The sequence below is a fragment of the Cygnus olor genome, chromosome 27 (genome assembly GCF_009769625.2).
Source record: "Cygnus olor isolate bCygOlo1 chromosome 27, bCygOlo1.pri.v2, whole genome shotgun sequence".
In the NCBI taxonomy this organism is placed as follows: Eukaryota; Metazoa; Chordata; class Aves; order Anseriformes; family Anatidae; genus Cygnus; species Cygnus olor.
In genome coordinates this window covers 4,888,204-4,910,465 of record NC_049195.1, presented here as the reverse complement: position 1 = coordinate 4,910,465, position 22,262 = coordinate 4,888,204, and the positions used below count along the sequence as shown (strand labels likewise).

Here is a 22,262-nt window from a genome sequence, read left to right as displayed (position 1 = left end):
CCCAGGACGGCTGGTGGCAGAAAAACGGAGCTGACCCAATTCTGTGAGAAATCTGCCCAACTGCTGCACATGGTGGCAGAGCCCGACCTCCCCAAGGGTGCACCCGGGACGTGCAGCGGGTACCGGGGATGGGTGCTGGGTGCCCGAGAGGGGTCCCCGATGGCAAGGGGAGGACCAGGAGCCGACATCCCAGGCTCTATTTGCCACAATGGCTGGAGACAGTCCGCACCAGGTTTTCTGTTTGCTGCAGGATTTGGGAGCTTGGCAAGCGCTCGGCGAATGCCCGTGCGCTGCAGAAATGATCAATAAAGCTCTCAGCCTCGTCCCTTCCCATCCAGCCTCGGCGCCTGATTTAAGGGGCTCCGGTACCGTGCACATCACCTCCGCCAGCAAGGTGTTAGCACCGAGCCCCGGGTTATTGCTGCGAAGGAGCTGCCGGCAGGATTGGTGCCTCCAGCCCTTGTCTGGTGTGGTTCAAAGGGCTCCCGTGCTGCGATGAAAGCGGTGTTGTTGGAGGGATTACGGCGGGGAGGGGAGGCTGGTGTTGCTAGGAACGAAGTGGGCTCTTTATCAGAGAGTAGCAGAGCCTGACAGCGCTGTAACTCTCTCTTCTTAAGGAGATGAGCTTGCAATAAACCGAAGAACACATTAGAGGTAACGAGACAAAATGGCAGGGTTTTGAAAGCCCAGCAAAAGCAATAATACAGCCTCGAACAGAGAGACCACTCAGCTTACCTCTGGCTTTTGGAAACACGACAATGTTTTTGCAATGCTGCCAGAACAGTTCTTTACTGTAACTTGGAAAGTCTCGCGCGCGGGTTTCAACACCTCACTCTCACACCACATAATGCAAAAGCTAATTCTACTTTCAGGCTGATGTCAACATTCCCCTTTATTGCCACGGCGAAATGTGAAGACTACATTAATTTGCATTTGCTGTGTGCAAGTAACGCGTTCCAGATAATCATGGTAACTCCTCAAAGGTATAGACGAGAATTTCCTGGATAATGTGCTGGATGGAAAAAGCTGATGAGATCCAGGAGAAGGAAACGGCATTGTGTGTTTTCATAACTCCACCTGGAAGCCGCGGAGCCGAGAAATACGGGCTGCGGCGGTGCAGGCTGGGCTGGGCTGGCTTCCTCGCCGTGGGGAGAGAGAAACTGGGGGGCTGGAGGCACGGGGGGCATCTCCGCTCCTCCTGCCCCTTCCCCACCCTGCTGCAGCTCAGCCCTCAGCTTTGGTGGGAGAATTAGGGCTCTTCTCATGGTTTTGGCGGGCAGAGAGCAAGCTTTTCCCACCTAAGTGCTGCCCGGAGCCCTGGGCAGTATGAGGCAGCCAGCGGCGGCTCCGGCTCACGTAGGAGCAGAGGCACGGAGCCGAGACCGAGCAGGTCACGGGGAGATGCGCAGCACCGCTGGGAGCTGCCTGGATGCCTTCTGATTCCCACTTCAGCAAATTAAAACTCACCGAATAAGCCCCAGCCTTTCCCACCAGATGTGTATTTCTACGGAGAAAGAAGCCAGACGCCGTGGTGACTGGCTGGGTTTGAGCGGACATTTGCATTAACTTGCTGGAAGAGCATCTCCCGGTGCCTAGAAGATCCAGGGTTTAAGAAACAAGGCATTGAAAAGCCTCGGGAAGGGGCACAGCTGTACCACGAAGCCTTTAATACCCAGTTGCAGCAGGCATCCATTTCTCCATGAAACAAATAGCCCATCACTAACTAGAAGTCACACAATTATTACTTTAAGCAGTGTGCTGAAAATATAGACACTCGGCCCTGAGATAATAATGACCCTTTGTCTATGGACCTGATGAATACCTCGAGCCCTGGGTGCCTGCACAAAACTCGCCTCGTGCCCTGCAGTAAATTAACAGGGGTGGACTCCGAGGCTCCTCCTGCACGTGCGCGCCCTGGCCGGGGTACGTGGGCAGAGGGGATGGATTTTCTGTCACCCCTGATGTATTGTGCCCCAGATGATGGCAATGATCTCGCTTCGAGGTAGCATCTCTCCTGCTGAAGCCTTTCGAGGGGCTCTGCAAGCCCAGGAGCTGGGAAGTGCACCCGGAGCTGCCCGAAGGAGAGGGCCGGGGCTGGGGGTCCGGGGGCTGGGGACCCTCGTGGCCAGAATCTGCCCCAAATCCCGTCCCTGGCCCCTGCCCCATGGAAACTGCAGGCAGGGATCCCGCGGTGGCGTGTGGGAGCGATGAATTCATTTCCATTTATGATCTGTTATGATGATACCCCTGAAGGATAAAAGTCTATACATAATAATCTCTCTCTTCAGCTTTGTTAACAACTTCAATTAACAGAGAGCTGTGTAATGCTTCATCAGCCGTTTGGATTACAGATGAAATTAAGCCATCATATTTATGAACTACGCGGCGAGTTCGAGGAGGACTCCACATATTTTACATTTAATAACTTGCCCTCTCATTTTATTTATAATGTTAATAATGATTTGGTGGCTGCTTTGGGGGGAAAACATAAATGACAAAGAGAGCAAGTCAGGCGGGGACGGAGCGAGGAGCCGTGCTGTATGGGAGCAGCTCGCTGTCAATACCGAGCTGCGTGGCCCCTCTTGGGTTTGCTTTCTCCTCTATTTCTGGCAGAGCAGCCCCACAGTGAAGTCTGTGGGGCCAGGCACAGGCGGGCAGCGCCGCCAGGACAGCGCCTCGGTGCCACCCTCGCCGATTAATCTGCAGCCGGGAAACTCGCTGCAGCCCTCCCAGCGCCGTCTGTAGCCCTGGCACACCGAGAAGCTGAGCAAGGTTAATTAATTTGAGCAAGGACTGAAGTCTAAAAGATGGGGAGCAGCGCATTGAAAGATGATGGCTGGCAAAAATCATTAGAAGCATCTTTCAACAATCTATATACTGTTATCGATCCTGTTATAGATCATGTTCCTTTCCCCTTTTTTGCAGGATCTTCTGGATCAATACAGCAAGTGCATTGAGACTGTAGCAACACATTTAAAACCTTATAAAAGGTTATTTAGTTGCTAACAGTGCAGCAGTTTCTGCAAAGCCTGCCAAAAGGTTACAGCTTTTTGGGCATCATAAATTACAGACGACAGGGAAAAAAAGTAAGTGCGGTTTTCTTTATTGTCTCAATGATGGATGGGCTCCTGAACAAGACACAAAATACATCATATCACCTTTAATGGGACCACATTTCTGTAGCCATAACTCACAATTTTAAAATAGAAAATGGTGAAATATGGCGTTGTATATTCCACTCCTGACATATTTATGAGTCCTTCCCTTCTTATAAATACAGTGATTGCTATTTCAAAGCAGCATGTCAGGTATGAACAGAGCACAAACAGCTGGTGCGATTGAAAAATTATAGCCAGAGTTGGACGTTTTCAAAAACTCTCTCTAGCAGCAGTAAATTTACAATGTTTGCACTAACTGTTATTAAAACCAAATCCATATCTTGGCAACAGGAATCCGCCGCTCCGAAACAGCTGGCGTGACGGTGCTGCCGACAGCCGGGGCGAGCCCTGGAGCGCGCCCGGAGGGGTGGGCGGTGGGCTCCGGGCAGCAGCCCCCGGCCTGGGCTTTGCTTTGGGGCTGACCTGGGGGTCCCATCTCCACCAGCCAGAGTGAGCTGGGGTCCCCAAGGGGAACCAACAGCCCCCAGGGCTGCAGCTCCGGGCCCTTTCCCATTTTGCTTCAGCCGGGGCTGGCCGCTGAACGTGCCGCCCGCGCACGTTGGGAGCCCGGTGCCATTCCTGGATCATTATTTCCATTCACTCCGCAGGAGCGCTTTGCTGGTGAATACCTCGCAGGAGAAGGAAGGCTGCCAAGAGCCCTCCTGAACATCGCCGGCCCCTGGGAGCACCGAGAATTCTCCAGCCTCATTTAGGCGCACAAAAGGCCTCTAATTAGCTTTTTGTTTAGTCCGATTATGAATGTGAGTTTTGACCTTTCAAAGTGATCGGCTTCCTAAGCTCACGAATTTGCATCGCGTGGATTTCTGTGCCTCAACCCCAGCCCAGGGCCAGGCTGCTGGGGCTGGCTCGCCCCTCTCTCCCCGCAGCAGCCCCCAGCCCCTGCCCAGCCCACCCCTGGCCACGGACGGGGACCAAGGGCATGGGGGCTCCTGGCCCCCTCCCACCAGCCCGAGGGGAACAAGGGGCTCTTGGTGCTCTTTGTGGCAGTGAAATCCAGAATCCTTTATCGTTGGTTTACATTCGTTTATCTGGGCAAGGCCCTCCAGAGGTGCATTTTATTACCCTGGATTATTAAACAAAAAGTTTTTGATAATGAGACGTCAGGAGCTCGGCGCTCCTGCCGCAGCCGCCTTATCAGCCGTGTGCTCGGCGCGCCGGCCCCGCACGGCCCTCGCTCAGGGTCGCTCCTATCTCCGGCTGCGATTAGCCAGCCCCGCTGCGAGATGTCCTGGCTCCTGGATCATGAATAAAAGGAGATAAATTCTTGCTCGGGGTAAGCCTTCTTGGAGAGCTGCTCCTGGTTTTGATAGCTGGTGGCTTTGGGGGCTGAACAGGAAGGTGGGGGATCGGAGATGTGGAAATACCCGCCGCCCCTGCCTTTCCTCCCCTCCGAGAGACGGAGGCTGTGGGCTCGGTGCAGGATGAGGGTTGGGGAAATCCAGCACCTGAAACCCTATTTTGGTCTGGGGGGAAGCGGCGTCACCCCCATCCCACCCTGGCCATTGGGCTGCAGCCCCTCCAGCCCCCCTGCAACCCTCCATGGAGGCTGCGGATTTGGGGCGGTGATTTCTGCACTAAACGCCCCCAGTCCCTGCGTCCCCCTCCCCTGCGACCCCCGTGCCCACATCCCTGGTCCTCAGCACGCCGCGAGCCCCCTTCCTCCCCGCAGCCTCCTCCCTCCCCAAACCGGTGTCTGTAATATTTTCTTTCCTGCACACATGCAAGGACCTTTGAGTTGACTGCTCTGTTTTATAACATTGCTGTTTCCTGGCCTGGCTTTATTACATCTGTTCTTTGGGGTATGGTGTTATAAATTGGGTATGTGATGACGTGTAATCACTAACTGCAAAGCCAATACATTTTCGCTGCAACAGCAGCAAGACAAATAAAGGAGAGAAGGAGAGGCTGGCGAGGCTCTGACAAAGGGAGATATATACACAGGCAGATACAGATATAATTTAAAAATCTGATTGGGGATTGAAAGCAATGTTATCCTAAGGAGCACCGGAGGTGCCGGCATCCTCGCTTGCCGGGCTCTGTGAGTCCAGGACCCAGCACATCCCTGTGCTGTGTTCCCAACGAAGCCCGAACAGCCCGGCCCGGCGCGGGCGTCACGCTTGGCAAGCGATTAAAACACTTCTTAGCCCTGTAACTACGTCTGGTGGGGCTGAGGCTTGAGTCAGCGCGAGCCAAACCCAGCCGGAGCTGCTGCAGCAGGGTGAGCTGAACAAGCCCAGTTGTCCTTAGGAGCAATAATCACTTGTGCAACTGTGCAAATGTGGCCGGCGAAGATGGGATGGGAGATAAATGGGAGGGAGTCAACCAGCTGCAACTTAAGATGTGCCTGTATGCTGCTGCACTGGTTTATCATGATAAATGTCATCGGAAAATCAATTCTCTGTGTACTTTTGGGAATTACAACTATCATTTTGGTGTGATTTATTTGCTGTATAACACGGACAAGGGCTCTTTGTTCATCATTTTGAAAGTTCATTTAAAATTGCTTGGAGTTCTTGGTTTTCCACGACGGCACGGCCGATGGGTGTCTGCTCTTGGTGCAGTGCGGGGAGGGAAAGCCCCGCTCCCCCTGCACCCCGCTTGGGTCTGCGGGGTGCCCCACAGCCCCCCGGCCGGGTGACGCCGGCGCCTGCTGCAGCGCCGCTTCTCGGGTGGAGCGGCGGTGGCTGGGATTTGTGATGCACCGGGGGCAGACGTTCCCTTTTTCTTTTCCCTGCCAGCCACCAAACCTGTTCGTCCTGCCCTTCTGCTTGCGTGGGGAGGCCGGGAAGCTTCCCGGGATGGGCGTCCCGCCTCGTTTCGCTCTGCTGCCGGCACCGCTGCCCTGCACGCCCCCGCCGAGAGGAGCTGCCACGGGGCCACGGCGGGAGGACACCGGGAAGGGGATGGGCTTTGGGAGCGAAAGGACTGAGTTGGAACAACCCCAAGTGGGGTAAACGGGCCATGCCGAAGATTTAGGCTGGAAATTAGAATGAAGATGAAACTCCTCAGGGAGCGAGCCCAGGCTCCCCAGGCTGCGAGGGGCTCTCGCCACCTCCAGACCATGGCACAGCTTAGTGTTCATGCTGGCTTCATCCCATGGTATTTAGATAAAGTTCAGGAAAACCATTGGCATACAAATCTCCGAACCACTGGGAAGTTTAGACCCATCAGACATTAATCATTTGTTGATAAAACCCGCATCTGAGCCCTGGAATTGTGCCCTTCCATGGGAGGCTTCAAGGAGGAGAGCTCCCTGGGATGCCTGCAAGGGATGGGTGAGGAAAGGACCCCTCTTCCTGCCCCAAAATGAACACCAAAATATCACTGGAAAATTGCACCTCAGATCCAGGGGCTGTGTGAGGCCTGATCCAGCTGCGTCCCCCCTTGCACTGGGGCAGCCGTTCTCACCCGCCTCTTGGATGGGCACCCGGTGTTGGGCTGTGTTCCCAGCGCCTAAAAACAGTGCTGGCGCTGCACATGTATTTTTTTATAGTTGTTTATACCAGGTGTGTGCTTCAGCATTGGGGGCTTTAATTACAAGGAGGAAGAAATGCGCTCGGTGGTTTTGCATTACAGATTGGAGTGTAAACCTCAAATAAATCATGCGGAAGCAGTTGACAGTGAGCAGAGGCTGTCGCGGGGAGAAAGCCAGGCCACGGCAGCTTTCCTGCAGCCCTGTCCCCAAGCAGCGAGCGTGCTGCAGGGCCCCCTGCCCACCGTGCTGCCTACATGGGCAGCCTGGAGGTTTCTGGGCTGCTCCCAGTGCAGCGGCACTGTGCAGTGCCATGCAGTGCTGTGCAATGCTGTGCAGCACCATGCAGTGCTGTGCAATGCCATGCAGCGCTGTGCAATGTCGTGCAGCACTGTGCAATGTCGTGCAGCACTGTGCAATGTCATGCAGCACAGCGCGATGTTGTGCTGCACTGTGCAAAGTGGTGCAGTGCTGTGCAAAGTTGTGCAGCACCATGCGATGTCGTGCAGCGCTGTGCAAAGCTGTGCAGTGCTATGCAAAGTCGTGCAGCAGCATGCGATGCCGTGAGGCACTGTGCAATGTCGTTCAGCACTGTGCAAAGTCATGCGGCACTGTGCAAAGTCATGCAGTGCTGTGCGATGCCGGGCAGCACCGTGCACCTCTTGCATTGCAGCACCAGGGCTGCCCACCCTCCGCCCAGGGACCCGGTGCCCTGTGCACGACCGGACTTCTCCGCTGCCCCGTCCCCGTCCCCTGCCCCCAGCCAGGCTCTCGCCGCGGCTCCCTTCTGGTTTTCATTACCCTCCTCCGAGCTGAACACGAACAGCCTAATTTGGAATAACAGCCGAGTGAGTGCGAAGGGGAAAAATCCTGCACTCTCTCTTTTCCTGAGCTAATCCCCTGACAAATTCTGCGCAGCCCTGGCTGTGGTCTTGTTCCAGAGATGCCCCTGATTAAAATGGAAATACTCCCCGATCCTCTCCCTTAAAGGAGAAGCTTCCTTCTGTTTATAAAGCTTTCCAAAGGGGGGTTTATGATTTTATTTTAATGGCTGGCCTTCCCTAGGAATGTGGCAGCCGGCTCAATAGCTGCAGGAAACATTGCTGCCCATAAACCCCCTTCATTCAGCGCTCCCTGCCTGACATTGTCATGAAACGAAAATATTCCTGATGCTTATCAGAGGCCCACATCAAAGCGCTCAGGTCATAAATCTCCTGGGGACTGTGCTGCAGACTCCAAATAAAAGCAGCTCCCTGGGCTGGGGGTGTCCCCTCTGTGTCCCAGCCCTTCCCCCCTTCCCCCCCTCCCTCCCTCCCAGTGCTGGGCTTTGCACCAGACCTCAGCAGGGCTCCCCCACCCCAGCCACAGGGCTGGCAAAAATCCCCCTTATTTCATCCCCAGCCGGGGCTTAATCAAAGTTGGAAAAAAATCAGGTGTGTGCGTGCGTGGGTGGAGAAGGCTCTGCAAAAAGTGTGCGTGGTGGAAGAGCTGTGGTGCTGCTCCCCAGCTGGTTTTGGGTGCTGGAGCGCGCCCAGGCGCATGGCTCAGGGTGACCCTGCTGTCCCCAGGCCTGAGGAGGCTGACAGCGCGATATGCAGCTTGCCTAGCTTTTGTTGCAAACTGGAGTCGGGAGTATTCCCGCAGATCATTTAGATTCGGGTAAATCAGCATTTTGTGCTCCCAGGAGGATATTTCCCACCAGTTGGGCTGTGGGGTCACCTCCAGGAACGGGAGCGCTGCTCTCAGCTGGGGATCGGCTGCTCCGTGAAGACCTTGAGTGATGGATACTCTGTCTCACAGGTAAGTTGTTCCAAAAGTTAATTATCTTCCTGGTTGCTCACTTGGGAATTTAACCATGCTCTGCTGAACTGACGCCCTGATGAACAATTACAGAAGAGCCCAAAGGGGAAGTTTCCATCTACCCTCAGCAGCCGGAGTCGAGCCCTGACAGCAGCCGGATTTGCAGCCTTCAACGCAGCCAGCAGGTCTGGGCCAACCATAGGGGGCTTTCTCCCTCGTGGCACCAGCGACCAAGGCAGCTGGAGCAGCAGCAGCAGCACCCAAGGGCCCCAGCTGAGCCTCGGGGCTGCAGCTCTGCCCTGCACCATCCTGGGGCTGCCCTGGCCCCTGCAGCCTCTCCCCTGGTGCGTGCAGGCGCGGGCGGCACGTTCCCCTTCCCTGCGAAGCAGGGCGATGGAGTTGAAGCCTTGACGAACAAGGTTTGAAATGCAGAAGCTCTCGGAGAGCCAGACACTAATGTGACATCTCTCTCCAGCACTTGCCATTCCCTCCCTCCCATGGCTTTGATGTTAACTTCTTACAAGCTCTGAGATGGCTGTAGGATTTGATCAGTAAGCCATGCATGTTAATAGGGAGAAGCGATAGCAATGCGAGAGGCTCCTGTCTTCCAGCAATGCAAGGGGTAGGCGCAGGCTGCGTGCCCTGGGCGTTGCAGCCCATTTGCTCTTTCGGGGTGTTCACCCAGGTCTTTTGGGATGCTGCAAGCCCTTGGCCCGGTGTGCCACGCTGCACTCACACGGACGGGTTATTCCCTGGCCAGGAGTCCTTGACAGGGGCTGAAACACGCTTGGCCACACTGTTAGCACGTGGTCCTGTCTCTGTTGACATCCTCCTCCAGAAGTAGGTTAGCTTTCCCCTTGGCTATCAAGGCAGTGTTCGTGATGCTCAGGCAGTTGTGATATTTAGTCACTGCACCGGTGTCGGATGGGTCTTAATTATTTATAGCCTTTCTATCCTGTTTTCTCAAGTCATTTGGGAAGAGGTGACAGGTGAAGACTTCTTGTAGCAGACGCTTATGAGGCGGGTGAGGTGCCTGCCGCTCAGATGAGAAGAAAAGAAAAAGTGTCTTCAGCAGGGGAAAAATGACAAAGCTACACAGGAGCTGCCTTAGTTAATAATCAAGAAGGGAAAAAAAAAAAAAAAGAAACCCTCCTTAGGTCTCTGGAAAAGAAAAACCACATTCCTCCTAAATAGATGGATGCTCTGGGAAGCAAATGCCTCCCCTTTGCATCTGTGGCCCTTCATTTAGGCCTTTATTGCTCTTTTATGATGTGCTGCAGGGATTATGACCAGGGACAAGCCGGAGCCGTGGTGCTGCGCAGCCCTGTCCCCAGGGCGCTGGCAGCTCGAGGGTGGTGGAGGACAGAGACAAGCGCCCGTCGCAGCCTGCACAGCCCCGGCCAGGCGCTGTCGGTCCCTGGGTCTGCTGGGCAGGAGGAGGCTGCCTCGTCCTTCTCTGCTCCTTCCTGCTCCATCCCACCCGCAGGTGGGCCAGCGTCGGGCTGGGGACGTGGCCACGCGCAGGGCACGCGGAGGCTTGGCTGGCTCAGCCCCGTGCTGGCCGGTCCCGGCTCTGCGAATGTCACCTTGGTCATTTTAACCACTGTAGATCCCTGCTAATTATCATGGATTCACCACCCAACTATTCTTGGATGAAGGAGCTATTAGGTACAGGGAGGAGAGGGAATCCACCTTTCAATCAGTCTCTGACGGACCTGGGGCAGCGCGGGCAGCCTGGGGCTGTCACAACACAGCGCAGCTCTGCCTCGCACACCTTCCGTGGGGTCTGCCTTTCTCCAGGCACGAGCACAGCTCCCATCCCGCTGATCCCCATTCTTGTGGGGTCTCCGGCAGCAGCGACGGAGCCTCCCGGTTACACGGGATGCAGCTCCCCTGTCTCACCGGTGCTGTGCTCGGGAGGCGGCGCAGGGCAGCGATGAACTCCCGGTACCTGCCGTCGGCTCCAGGTATGACACATGCACAAAGGTACCTTTTTATAGGTAGGAAATTATAGGTGCCATGACTTCAAAGGCTTTTGCAACAAGAGCTTTCCCTTTGATAAATGACAGCATCATTAATAGTGATTTATTACACGGGCTATTTCGACAAACAGAAATAACCAGTTTCTTTTCATTTGGCTTGGTGGTTTTTTTTGCTCTGGGCTACCCAGACATACGAGGTGGCTGGTAACAGCTGTTTTACTGCTGGTAAGACATCTCATTTATTAACTTGTCATCATGTGTCATAAAGTTTAGCAAAATGCTAGATGATTGTGTACTTAAGGTAGGTAATTACCCCATTATTAAGGCTGCCTTCTTTATTTATTTGCTCTTCTGGTGGTTTGTTCCTACCTTTGCTCTACATATTGCTTTAGTCACAGGGCACAGAGATGTGCTGCCTTGTAATTATCAGCGTGCTGACTTCCACTCTGCTCTTAGCGAGACATGAAAGGTGTCGTGCCAGCTGTCGCTGGCTCCACGGGGATGGGAATGGAGCCGCTGCATCAGAGGGATACTGTTCAGGGAGCTTTGGTGCCTCGGGGTCGCCTCTGACCCGGTCCCCATCACCGAGCACCTCAAAAGCAGCTGTAACATCAGCCAGAGCTGGGAAATCTCATGTGCTGGAGGTGTCCAAGAGCAGGATGTCTGATCCCAGGGCAGCACGCTATCACTGACCCGGATGGGGTGATGGCCTGCACGAAGCATTCCTGTGTCGTAACTGTGCCTGCTGTGCCAAACTTCTGATTAAAACTCCTGGAGCTGCCCCATGAGTGTGGAGATGGAGGCAGATCCACACCTCGGTGAGGAGCTGCCTAGGCAGAGGAGGTTAGCCACGGGCAGTGCAGGATGCCGGCGGCCCCCGGGGCTCCCCGCAGCTCCCTGCCCCTTTCCGGGCACGCTGCTGCATGAGGCTGCAGGAGGCTCAGCCTCACGCCCCGACCTCTTCCCCTATCTCCCCAACCCCAGCTGCCCAAATAAACCTTCTCAGGTAACTTTCTAAGAGCTGAAATGTTGGGAACCACCTCGTAGCCGGCTGTTAGCCGGGCAAGCAGCAGCTGCTGCGCTGGCTCGTGCGGCTCCTCTGCTCCAGCGGTCAGCCAGGGCGGTGGGAAACCCCCTGGAGAGGTGGCAGTGGGCTGGGTGCCCCTAAGCCCACACCGGCTCCACAGCTCTCGGTGCCGTGTCGGTCCCCCAGCGAGCAGGGTGACGCCGGCTGCACCCTCGTGCTGTGCCTGGGGACGGCCGGGACCTGCCTCAGCCCGGCTGCTCTGCCAGGGCTTTGTCTTCTTGGGCAATAAGGGGAGATTTAGTGTGCTGCAAGGGGATTTCAGCTGCTCCTTGCCCCGCAGGGAACTGGCGTCCCAGTTGCCAAAGCCCCTGTGGCCTGCACCGCCCCGACCCCGTTGGGAAAGGCTCCTCCAGCATTAAGCCTTCCTGTTTCCCTTCCACAAACTGCAAGGTCAGTCAAGATCAGAAAGAGAGAAATAACTACTGAAAACAAACAAACAAACAAACCCAACCCCAAAACAAAACCCAGAAAGTCCCCGCTACCTCACACGTTTCTTTCTGGCTCTGCCGTGAATGTTGATCAGGAAATTTCAGCCGTAAATCCATCCCGTGTGGTGAGAGGCTTTGTGTTGTAATTAACAAGTGACTATTGCGCAGCAATTACTTGTAGGTTAAGATTCAATTTCCATAGCTACCAAAGGTACAGCGAGTGGCTTTCTTCAGTCTTTCTGGGAGCACTGATGCTCTTAAGACAACAAAACGTGCGTTGTGGTCAGGGCCCGTGCCCGGGGTCCGTACCTGCTGGGAAGGAAAGCCCGGGGTGTGCGGGGAGAAAAACCCCCCTGGGCCCCACACCCACACGTCTGCAATGCCTGTTCCGAGGGATTAGGAGGGGTTTGGCAATGCCGAGGCTGTGCACGGGGAGGATCGCATCCACCCAGCACCTGCGGAGCTGGGGAAGCAGCGATGGGACCCCGGTGCCCTGCAGAGGGGGGACGGGGATGGAGGTGAAGGAGCCTCGGGGGGGGTTGGTGCTCAGAGAGCTCAGGGATCGGGGTGTGGATGGGAAAACCCTGCCCCAGAGAAACCCCCAAGGCCCAGAAGTGAATCTTCCCATTTTCATTTATTAAAATAGCATTTTTAGCACAAAGAGATGTTAAAAGTGAAAACGGGCAAAATACCTCTTGCATCCCCCATCGATTTCCTGGGATATTTACCACCGTAGCGATATTGATCTCCCCAAAGTGCCGGATGTGCTCGCTTGTTACGTTCGACACTTGCAGTGAGAAGGTATTTTCTGCACATAAACCAACGAGCACACCATATAAACCGATCCCCGAGGATCGGGGCTTTGGTGGCAGCGCAGCCCCAGGTGCGCCCCTGCTGCTATCAGGGCTCTCGGGCACAGCCCCTCGCCCCTGGGTGCCCGTTGTGCCGAGGGACACGCGAGCCCTCTGCATCCTTGAGACATCCTCATCCCTGCGCATCCCTGCACCAGCCACCTCCCTCCACCGGGGTGGAGATGGGGAAGGAGACTTTGACTTGTGGTTCCCCACCCAGGGGGGAATTTCCTTACAGTAACTTCTCCGGTGTTGTTTTATGTGGGACTTCAGGTGCCGGGGTGTGTTATGGCTGAGTGCAGTTGCACAAGTCTGACGGGAGCGCAGCGAGGAGTGGTCGGACCTCAGTGGCTGCCCTTTGCCAGGCAGCAGAAACCCTTGGGTGCCTCCAGGCCCCTTGTTTCTGCCTCCTGCTGCCCTCAGCTCCATCCCCACAGCCTGCACCGGCTGTGCCTGCATCGGGCCGGGAGCTCTGTGAGGCTTTCGCAGGTCTCCCCCTGCTCCTTGCCAGCTTGTGCGTGTGACGCCCAGCCCAGAGCCCAGCACCTTATTTCTCATCCCAGCAAACCCCTCCTGAAGCCATGTCGGAGGTGTCCAGGGTCTGTCCCAGCCCCGTGTGATGTTCCAGGAGCAGTGGGTGAGCGATGGGCAGGAGCGGGGTTTGCTCACCAGGTTGCTCCAGGTCACTGCCTCCGCTTTATGCTCGCTTGAAGCCAGAGGTTGGAACGCGGTTCCCGCCCCCGGAGCTGGCACTGGTGGGGCACACTGTGGCTCTGCAGCTCCTCAGCCCCAATTTTCGTGTGCTCCAGGCTGGGCACTGTCTCTGAGAGCAGCTTCCAGCCAAGAGCTGGAGGGCGCGGGCTGTAGGAAACCGCGCGGTGTACAGTTTCTGGAGATCCTTTCTGCCGCTGTGTCAGCCCCGATTACATCAGTCAAGTCGCATTACATGGCCGGCGGGCTCTAATGGGAAGTGACAGACGTGACGGGGCGCGGGCGGGCTCTGGAAGCGGCACCAAGGTCCCCGAGGACCGATCCCCCTGCCCCTCTCACTGCTCCAGGCATGGTCCTGCCTCGGCAGCGCGCATCCTGCTCGGCTGGGCACCGGGAGCCAGAGCAAAGGTTCAGCAGGGAGAGCACCGAGCTGCCCAAGCTGGCTCAAAGCCTTCGGATGCAAAATCCTGGGGGTTTGCTCCTCCCGGGGCTCGCCTTGCTCCCAAACCATTGTGGAGAGGTTTCCCAAAGCGGCTGCGACCTCTCCTGAAGAAAGAAACCACCACAAAGCCTTCAGAGGGGATTTTCACTCGCTATCATTCCTCCCCGACCTTCAAGGTCTGCGGTTATTGGCATTTTGTTCTGGCTGAGTCAATATTAACTTCTTAGGCCAATAGAGAATGAATAGAAAATAATAAGCAATGTACGGTTGATATCGATTTATGATTATTTGGGTCTTTTGCATGAGTTTCTCACATGCAAAGTAACTCTCAGCCTGCAAGGCTCACGCGTTTGTTAGCACCAAGAGACACGAATGGGGCTGAGGGAGAGATTTGCTGCAAGGTTAAAAATACCTTGTAAAGAATGTGAGGAGTGACTTACAGCGCTACCTGGCAGGGGCTCGTGACCACTCGGAGAGCTCTGGGATCATCTTGCAGGTCTTAAAACATGCTAAAAATGTTAAATCAAATGAACTTTGCCACTTCCCTCCGAGAGAGGCGTTTGGAAAGAGCTTGAAAACCAGCATCGAGTCAAACTCTCAGGTGGGAGGATCGTGTCTGTGCTGCGATTACGAACCGGCTCTGTACGACATCAAAAAGAATCACAAGGAAAATTGCAGAAACAGCTGAGAGGCATTTCTCATTTGAAAAAAAGGAGCGGGAACAGAGAGGACGTTTTGGGTTGTGATGTGGCTTTGAGCATCGTGGCCGCTCGGCAGGGCTGCTCTGTTTGGGGCTGTGCATCTCTGCGTCCTGGTGCTGCCGCGGGGCTGCTCCTGCTGCTGAGCACCGCTTCTGAGCAGTGACCACAGCCCGGGGCGGGCAGGGGGCACGCTGCAAGCCCCTCCTGGCTGCCCCAAAGGGGGTGTCCCTGCAAGCGGGGGGCTTCCTGCAGCGGGACCACGCTCGCCCTGTCCCTGTCGCCATCCCCGCGCCACTTCGTGGGCAGCCCAGCAGCTCCGCGCTGGTGAGAGCTTTTTCCTCCTTTCTGCCTTCCCAGCCCCGCCGTCAGGATGTTTATAAAACTCGGAATCAATTTGAAGCCCGGAGACGTTCAGCCGGGGAAGCACAGTGCTGATAGGGTCAAAAGGCCCGCCGCCAATACGGATCACACAACCTGACGGATTAATTCGAGCTGTCAGAACCAATATGCTTAAAAGCACGCGCGGAGGCGCGGGGGCTGCTTCCCAAAACTGAGGGTCACATTTTGCTGAGCTCCACGGAGCAAAGTGGGGCCGTAGGACCCAAATCCCTGCCCCTGCATGGTCGGTGCTCAGCACCCCCAGCACCACGGCCGCGGGCTGGCGGCAGCAGCAGCAGCGCTCCCCTTCCCAGCGTCCCCGCGCTCCCTTGCTGGCACGGAGGCAGATCTGAGAAGCTGCAGGAAGTACATTTGTTATTGGGAACGCTTTGATATTTCGCATGTGAAATGTCTGCATGCTGGAGAAGTTCAGGCATCTGGCAGGAAATTACCATGAATCCTGTTTCTCTTAACAGTCACACACACGCATGCCGCGGCTCTCCTTCCCTTTTCCCCCTTTTCCTTGCTCTCCCTGACTGCCGGCCTTCTCCTCTCCCCACCTCGGGGCCTGATCCAGCCCCGCAGAGCACCCCCAGCCCCGTCCCTCTGCTCCCACAGCACCCCTGGCAGCAGGGGGCCCTTCCCCAGCTCCGATGGGGAGCGTGACAAAGGGCTTTTGGGCGGCACGCTGGGCTCTTTTATGCACTTCTGAAGTGACTTCATGGAGAGAGTCCTCCATCTGGCTGAAAACTGGAGCCTCCCCACGGAGCTACATCCCTTGTGCCGTGACACCGCTGCTTGGGCACGGGTGTCCCCGAGCTCAGCAGAGCACCCCAGGGGCGCTGGCTCCTTTTTCCTTGCTCGCTGCTCCCCGCACCAGGGCTGCAGGGGCTTTTTGTAGGGTTTGTCACTCGGCGAGAGCACCCCAGGTATTGCAGTGTGCTCCTGGGTGCTGGCAGAGCTTGGCCACGGATCTGAGGCCGTGGGCACGCAGGCGGCGGCCGCGCCGCAGACACCGAGAGCGAGCCTCCGACGGGATTTTCGTGTTGCTTCCTGCTCGCTGCAGCCTCGCCGTGGAGTTATCGCTCCCATCAGGCTGCTGTCAGGCGGCTACGTTCCGTATCACTCACCGCGAGCGCAGCCCTTGCCAAAAAAATTATGACTGTATTAAATGATTTTATTACAGTAAACTGCAGATTGCGCAGTGTAAACACAGGTGGTGCAACACACCTCGCTTTCAACTGCGTCCAGGCCAGCAGGAACAACGCACTGGAGCAGGATCTGGCCCTGGCCCCTCTGCTCCCCAGGCTTTCTTCCCAACGTGGATTTTCCTCCTCCCCACCCGAGGGCAGCGAGGCACAGGGACCCCAGCCAGGACCCCCTTCAGCCCCTCTTTGGGCTGCATTTTGGGGCAGGCAATTTCTAACCCGGTTTTGGAAGGGCCGCGGGAGCCGTAGGGTCAGAGCAGAGCCCGGGATGCCTGCCCTTCGTAAAACCGGCAGGTCTGCATTTTGCACGAGGTTTTAATTTTTATTGTGTTTGCTCCAGTCTGGGAGGGAAACCTAATGGGAAGCGACTGCAGCCGCCCCCCCCCCACCACCTCACCCTGCTTTGGGTCAGCTGAAATGCCAGGCCATGGAAAACCTGAAATATTCGGCACAGGGTCCCCCTGGGGACAGCGGCAGGCGCGCTGGGGCTGCGGGGGGAGCACGTGCTGAGCAGGCGTGAGCGCCGGGCCTGCAGGAGCGCCGAGGCTGGGGCAGATCATGCGGAGAGGAAGAGGAAAACCGCCGCCTGCTGCACTCGGAGCATTTCAGGGCACGCTGCAGGGTGCACTTTCCCAAGACCGTGCAAGCTGTGCAGCAAGGGAAAATCCCAGCAGATGTTACGCAAAAGGTGCGGCGTGAGGGTGGTGGGAGCCCCGCGGCCGTGCCCGGGGAGGACGGGGACCGGTGGCACGGATCAGCCCTCGGTGCAGGAGCCATCGGAGCAGGAGCAGGGCCCGCGCTGGGGTGGACGTGAACAGAGGCCCTTTGAGGATCAGCCGTCGCCTGCAGCTCCGCAGACAAAAATATCTGTGGGAAGGACAGCCCCGAATCTGCCTCCTCCCCGGTTTGGCTAAAGCGCTTTGGAGCACGGGCTGTCTTTTTCCCCTCTCCTTTTACTTTTACAGGTTTCATTTTGGCTTTGATTCCGGCAAGTTTACTGACAGATTACTTCATTTTAACTCTATGGCTTTCCTGTCTTGTGGGAGGCATATTTCTAAGTATCATATTTATCAAAAGGTCTGTGCAAAAACAAGGGCCAGAATTACTCTTTTGATGGTTCCCCCAATAACTACAACCGCAATAAATTTGTCAGGGACCTCTTGTGCCGGGGTCTGGGAGCGGGATGTGGGCACGGTCGCCCCAATTTGGGGGCCGGTCCCCCCCCTCCCGCGGCAGCGGCACAGCTGGGCTCGCTGGCGGGGCCGCCCCTCCCGTCCCCAGGGGGACATATTTCCCCCTCCTACAACTTTAAATCAGAGCAGCATTTCAATAAATCACGGTGAACACTTATTTATTGGACATAGTTTTGGGGCTCTTAAAGCACGGAAAATAAATTTAATGGAGCGTTTGGAGCATTTCTCCAATCTTTTGAGGGATTACTTGGGGAATTTGTCAACGGAGCCAAACACAGCAGCTTGATCCAGAGAGATGGGAAAGAAATTATGGGAGATACTCTACAAAGGCCCAGGTGTACCCTAAATCACATCAAAAAAGATTAATGTCAAAGGATTGCTTGCCAGCAGAGTTGATTGGCAGCGCTGCAGTTTATTTAATAAACTATCATTTTAGCCAGAGGGTGACTTTAATCTGAATTACATTTTCTTGTTTTGTCATACGCCATGCCAAGCGATTTATTGAATACTGTTGCATACTTCTTAACCTCAAACACTGAAAGAAAAAAGACGGAAAGCCTGGAGAGCCCCTGAAAAACCTTGAGACAGCAAACCCTGCTCTGTGCGCGGGGCCGCAGCTCTGCTCCTGCTTTCATTGGGCTCGGCTGGGGAGATGCGGGAGCAGAGGCAGGAGCTGAACCCTGGACTGGGCGTTTTGTATGTCTCTGAGCCAGGCCACGTGGTGCCAAAACCGCTGCCCGTTCCCTACCCCAGCCCCAGGCTGGGTTTCGAGGCTCTCCTGCCTTCCAGGATCCCTGAGGCTTGGCGTAAGAGTGGCGATGGACAGAGCACTGCAGCAGAAAGCAGCAAGGACAAAAGGCTTTTGCAAAAGGAGAGCAAAACAAAGAGGAAGAAGCGTCTGGGATCCCCTGCGCTTCCTTCAGCCCGTGCTGATCTCCCCAGGGGAGCTCCCAAAGGACCCTGCTCCGAGGCACCTCCTGTTGCCTTCCCGAGAGCCCCGCTGAGCGCTGGCGGGGCGCTCCCTTCCTCTCCTCCCCCTGAAGGATTTTGCAAAGATTTCTGAAACCGTGGAGGGATGCTGGAAGTGTCACAGCAGGGGGACAGGAGCCCCCAGTGCCCCGTGCCGAGCCCCACCAGGCTGGCACCGCGGCACCTTGTGGACCCGTGCTGCGAGAGCTGGGGCCCGCTGACCCACGGGCCTCTTAAATAATGTGTTTGTGCAAACAGACAAAGAAATCCTAACTAATAATAATCCTCGTTCCAAGATTATGATTGAGTTTTTCCCCTGTTCTGCTTGATATTTCTGCCAAAGAAAGAAAAATCCTTGCTGAAGTCTAGCAGGAAATCCAATAAAATTTCTTCAAAAGATGGGTCTGACATTGAAAAATAGCAAAATTATAAAAGTAGGCCTCAGAAAAGAAAAGGGGAGAGTTATTATATCTGGCACCTACCGAGGGCCCAAAGCTCCCTCTCCAAATGAGCCATCACAGATTGAAAGTGTTTAGCTTCCCGTTGATTAAATATGGTGAAGGACCCGAGGCGTGCCAAGCCTTGGGGATCGAAAGTTTGTTTTCAGTCAGAATGTGTTTTCAGTCAATGGAAAAAATGGTCGGCCTGTGCCGGGGTATGTAACTGAGAAGCCTCAGGTTTGGAGTGAGTAATGACTGTGATGCAGAAATGCAGGAGGGTTGTTAATCATTCGACCCCAGCCCCCATAATTCAACTCAGCAACTCGTACGACTTTGGAAGTCTTTTTATTTTTTCCCTGCTCTTTATATATATATATATATAAACCATTTTCCCTACTTTTTTTTTTCTTTTTTTTTCTTTCCTCGTATTATTCTTGTATCCCTTTTCCCCCAGGTGAGCGCAGCCCCGTGCCATGCCGGGCTGTGGCTGAGCCGTGCTGCTGGGGCTCCTGGCTCCTGCCCCAGCCTCCCCTGCCTGTGGCATGGGCCAGGAGGGGTCCACGGGCAGCAGAAGCCCCGTGGGACGGCGAGCACGGGCAGCACCAGCAGCCACGAGCCGACGGCCCCGGACGGACATGATCCCGCCAGTGAGACCTGTTGGCAAAGGTTTGGTGGAAACGGCTCTCCTGGAGAGCGCCGTGGGAAACCGCACGTCCCTGCAGACAGAGGAGGCCATTGAAAATACCCCCCCATTTTTTTTTTTTTTTAATTTTTTTGGCAGAAGAGGAACCATTCCCTCGCTAGGCTGTGTGCCTGGCCGAGCGGAGGCTGCAGCCCGTCCCCACAGCGAGATGCATGGAGCGGGCGATGCTCGGCACCAGCACCGGCACCCAGCGGGGACCAGGCCGGGGGAGCAACATCCCCTTTCATAGGGAAAGTCAGGGCAGATGGGGAGGATCAAACACACCTCTGCAGCCCCGGGGTGAGCTCCAGGCAGAGCCCGAGTTCAGCGCCGGGTCAAGAGGTTGCTGCTGGGAGCAGCTGCAGGGACAGGGGTGGCTCTGGGGACAGGGGTGGCTCTGGGGACAGGGGGTGGCTGCAGGGATGTCCTGAATGGCCACAAAACCATACCTGGTGCACAAGGAGCCTGCATAAATCATCCCTACGGCCACAGCTCCCGGCTCCCTCCCCATCCCGCTCCATCCTCCCCATCCCTCCACATCCCTCTCATCTCTCTCCATCCCTCGGGTCCCAGCGTGGGCTTCTCCCCGTGCTCCTCCCCACCACCTCCCCACACCCCTCCATCCCTTTCTCACCCCCCCAAGAGATGCCTGACTTTATCCATTAACTTTGTTTGCCGAGCTGCTTCTCATTAGATGGCCAACAAATTCCAGGAAGACAGGACACCCACTGGGCCTAAATGAAATTAGAGAACAGAGCAGTGCTACAAGTGGTTTAATTCAAATTATAGTAAGGCATTATTGCCAACTGCAAGTGCTCAGAATCATGAGTCAGACCCCCACAAGGAACGAGACAGGCTTAAAAAAATCATGACTTGTTAAGTATATAATTAACTTTGGGGTTATTTTTATTTACCTTCCAGTTTTTAGCCTTCAGGAATCAAATTTTTGAGCTTGCCTGAATGAATGCTGGAAACCACTTAAAATTAAAGAGGGGGGAGAAGAAGAAGAGAAGTCTCCCACATTCCCACGATGCCAGGGGCTGGGGATTGAACGCGACACCACGTGTCACAGGAGTGGCAATAGCATCTCCGGAACCGGGACCGCTGCGGAAATCAAAGCCCAGCGTGCTCCTCCGAGTCAGGAGCTGCGGGCAACTGAAAATATCGCCCGCAGAGGACCTCTGGAACAAGGCGCTGCTTTCTTCTCCAAAGCAAGTTCCCTGCTCTTGCGTGTCCTGGGCGCTGCACAAAGGGGCTTTGATGGGAGCCCTGGTGAGCTGCCGGCTCCGCGCACGAGGTGAGGGACGAGCCGGGGAAGCAGGGGGAGGCTGCAGCATGGCAGGGACCTGCCCCCAGCCACCTGCAGAGATTTGCAGTGGGGAAAACAGCAGGAGGAGTTAAAAAAAAAACAAACTCTTTTCAAGTATAGAAGTACTGCACCTCGCAGGAGAGGCAGGACCCCCAGGACCAGCCCCACCTAGCACTGCTGCCGTCAGCGAGCACTGTGCCAGCAGCAGCTTTTGCTCCTGGAGCTGTTTTCTTCTAGGGCATCATTTCTTTTTTGCAGGGAAATGGATCTGTGCGGGACACCACGGAAAGGGCTGAGGCTGATGTAACATCGTGAGACTCCTGGGAGCATGCATGATGTTGGGCAGGAAGCGTTTGGGGAGGCTGAGCAGGGTCACTGTGTGACGCCAGCTGTGTCAAGGAAGCGTTGGGACACGGCTGGGCACTTTGCTGGGCAAGGGCCGAGTTTCTCCATGTGCCCAAGCTGCTCGCGCAGCCTTGGAGCAAGCGGAGCCTGGGGGAGCCGAATGGGCCAAGCCTCCCCTGCTGCCTGCCTCAGGTTGTGTCTTCGCCTGTTTCCGCTGAACAGATAGTAAGTACCCTGCTATCTTTCACTGAAACATCATGTCCAATTTATCCCTTGATTAAACCCATATTTTGCTTGGCTATATGTCAAATATAAGAGGGCCGCACTCAAGTGAACTAATCTTGGTTTACTTGCCAGTAGGTAATTTGATAGACAATTTGGCAGGCATCCACTCTAGAATTAAGCAAACCTGAGCAATAAAGATGTAGAAAAACAATCCTGAAAAGCCATAATGAGCCGTCTAGTTTCATTCAATAGCAACTTGTTCCACTTTCGCTTCTGCTGCCACGCAGGACCCGGCGCCTGGCAGTGCCCGGGCGCAGGGGGCACCGCTCGGCCCGAGCCCCGTGAGCAGCCCTGAGCCCGGTGCTCCTAACACTGCCCTCAGGGTGGCTCCGGGCTTGGAAAGAGGAGCCCTGGCTCCATATCTGCTTGCTGAAGAGGCGGCAGGAGGATCTGCTGAATCCAATCTCAGAAACTGCTCCCGTACCCACGTCCCTGCCCTGCTCCTGGGGGTGCCTCCGCCTGCAGCTGCACCGGGGTCACGCCGTGCGTCCCGCCCCGTGGCCGGGCAGGAGGGATTCCCCCCGTGCTTTTTAGCACCAGCAGGAAAAATTCCTTGACACCACTTTCCCCCCATCAGGTCTCCGATTTAGGGTGGCAGACCCCGGTCGGAGCAGCACCGGGAGCACGGTTCTGGCTGTCACTGTGACGGGGGGGTGCGGACAGGTTGTCGGCAGCACCCATGGGCGCACTCCTCGAGCAAATTCCACCAAGGGCTGTGATGCCTGCAGAAGGTCCCCAGAGGTGGCACGACCAGGGCTGCGTTTCGGTGCTGTGCTCCTGGGGCTATGGACAGAGCAAAG

The 22,262-nt window shown here is 55.7% G+C and overlaps 1 long non-coding RNA gene across 1 annotated transcript; it reads left to right on the top strand.

Moving 5' to 3' along the window:
• The first annotated feature begins 6,408 nt into the window (after positions 1-6,408).
• On the top strand, positions 6,409-21,672 carry LOC121060346. The gene is made up of 5 exons (XR_005814803.1): positions 6,409-8,451; positions 19,296-19,507; positions 19,623-19,823; positions 20,445-20,820; positions 21,091-21,672. It is a non-coding gene; the product is annotated as an uncharacterized LOC121060346 (long non-coding RNA).
• Positions 21,673-22,262: the final 590 nt, after the last annotated feature.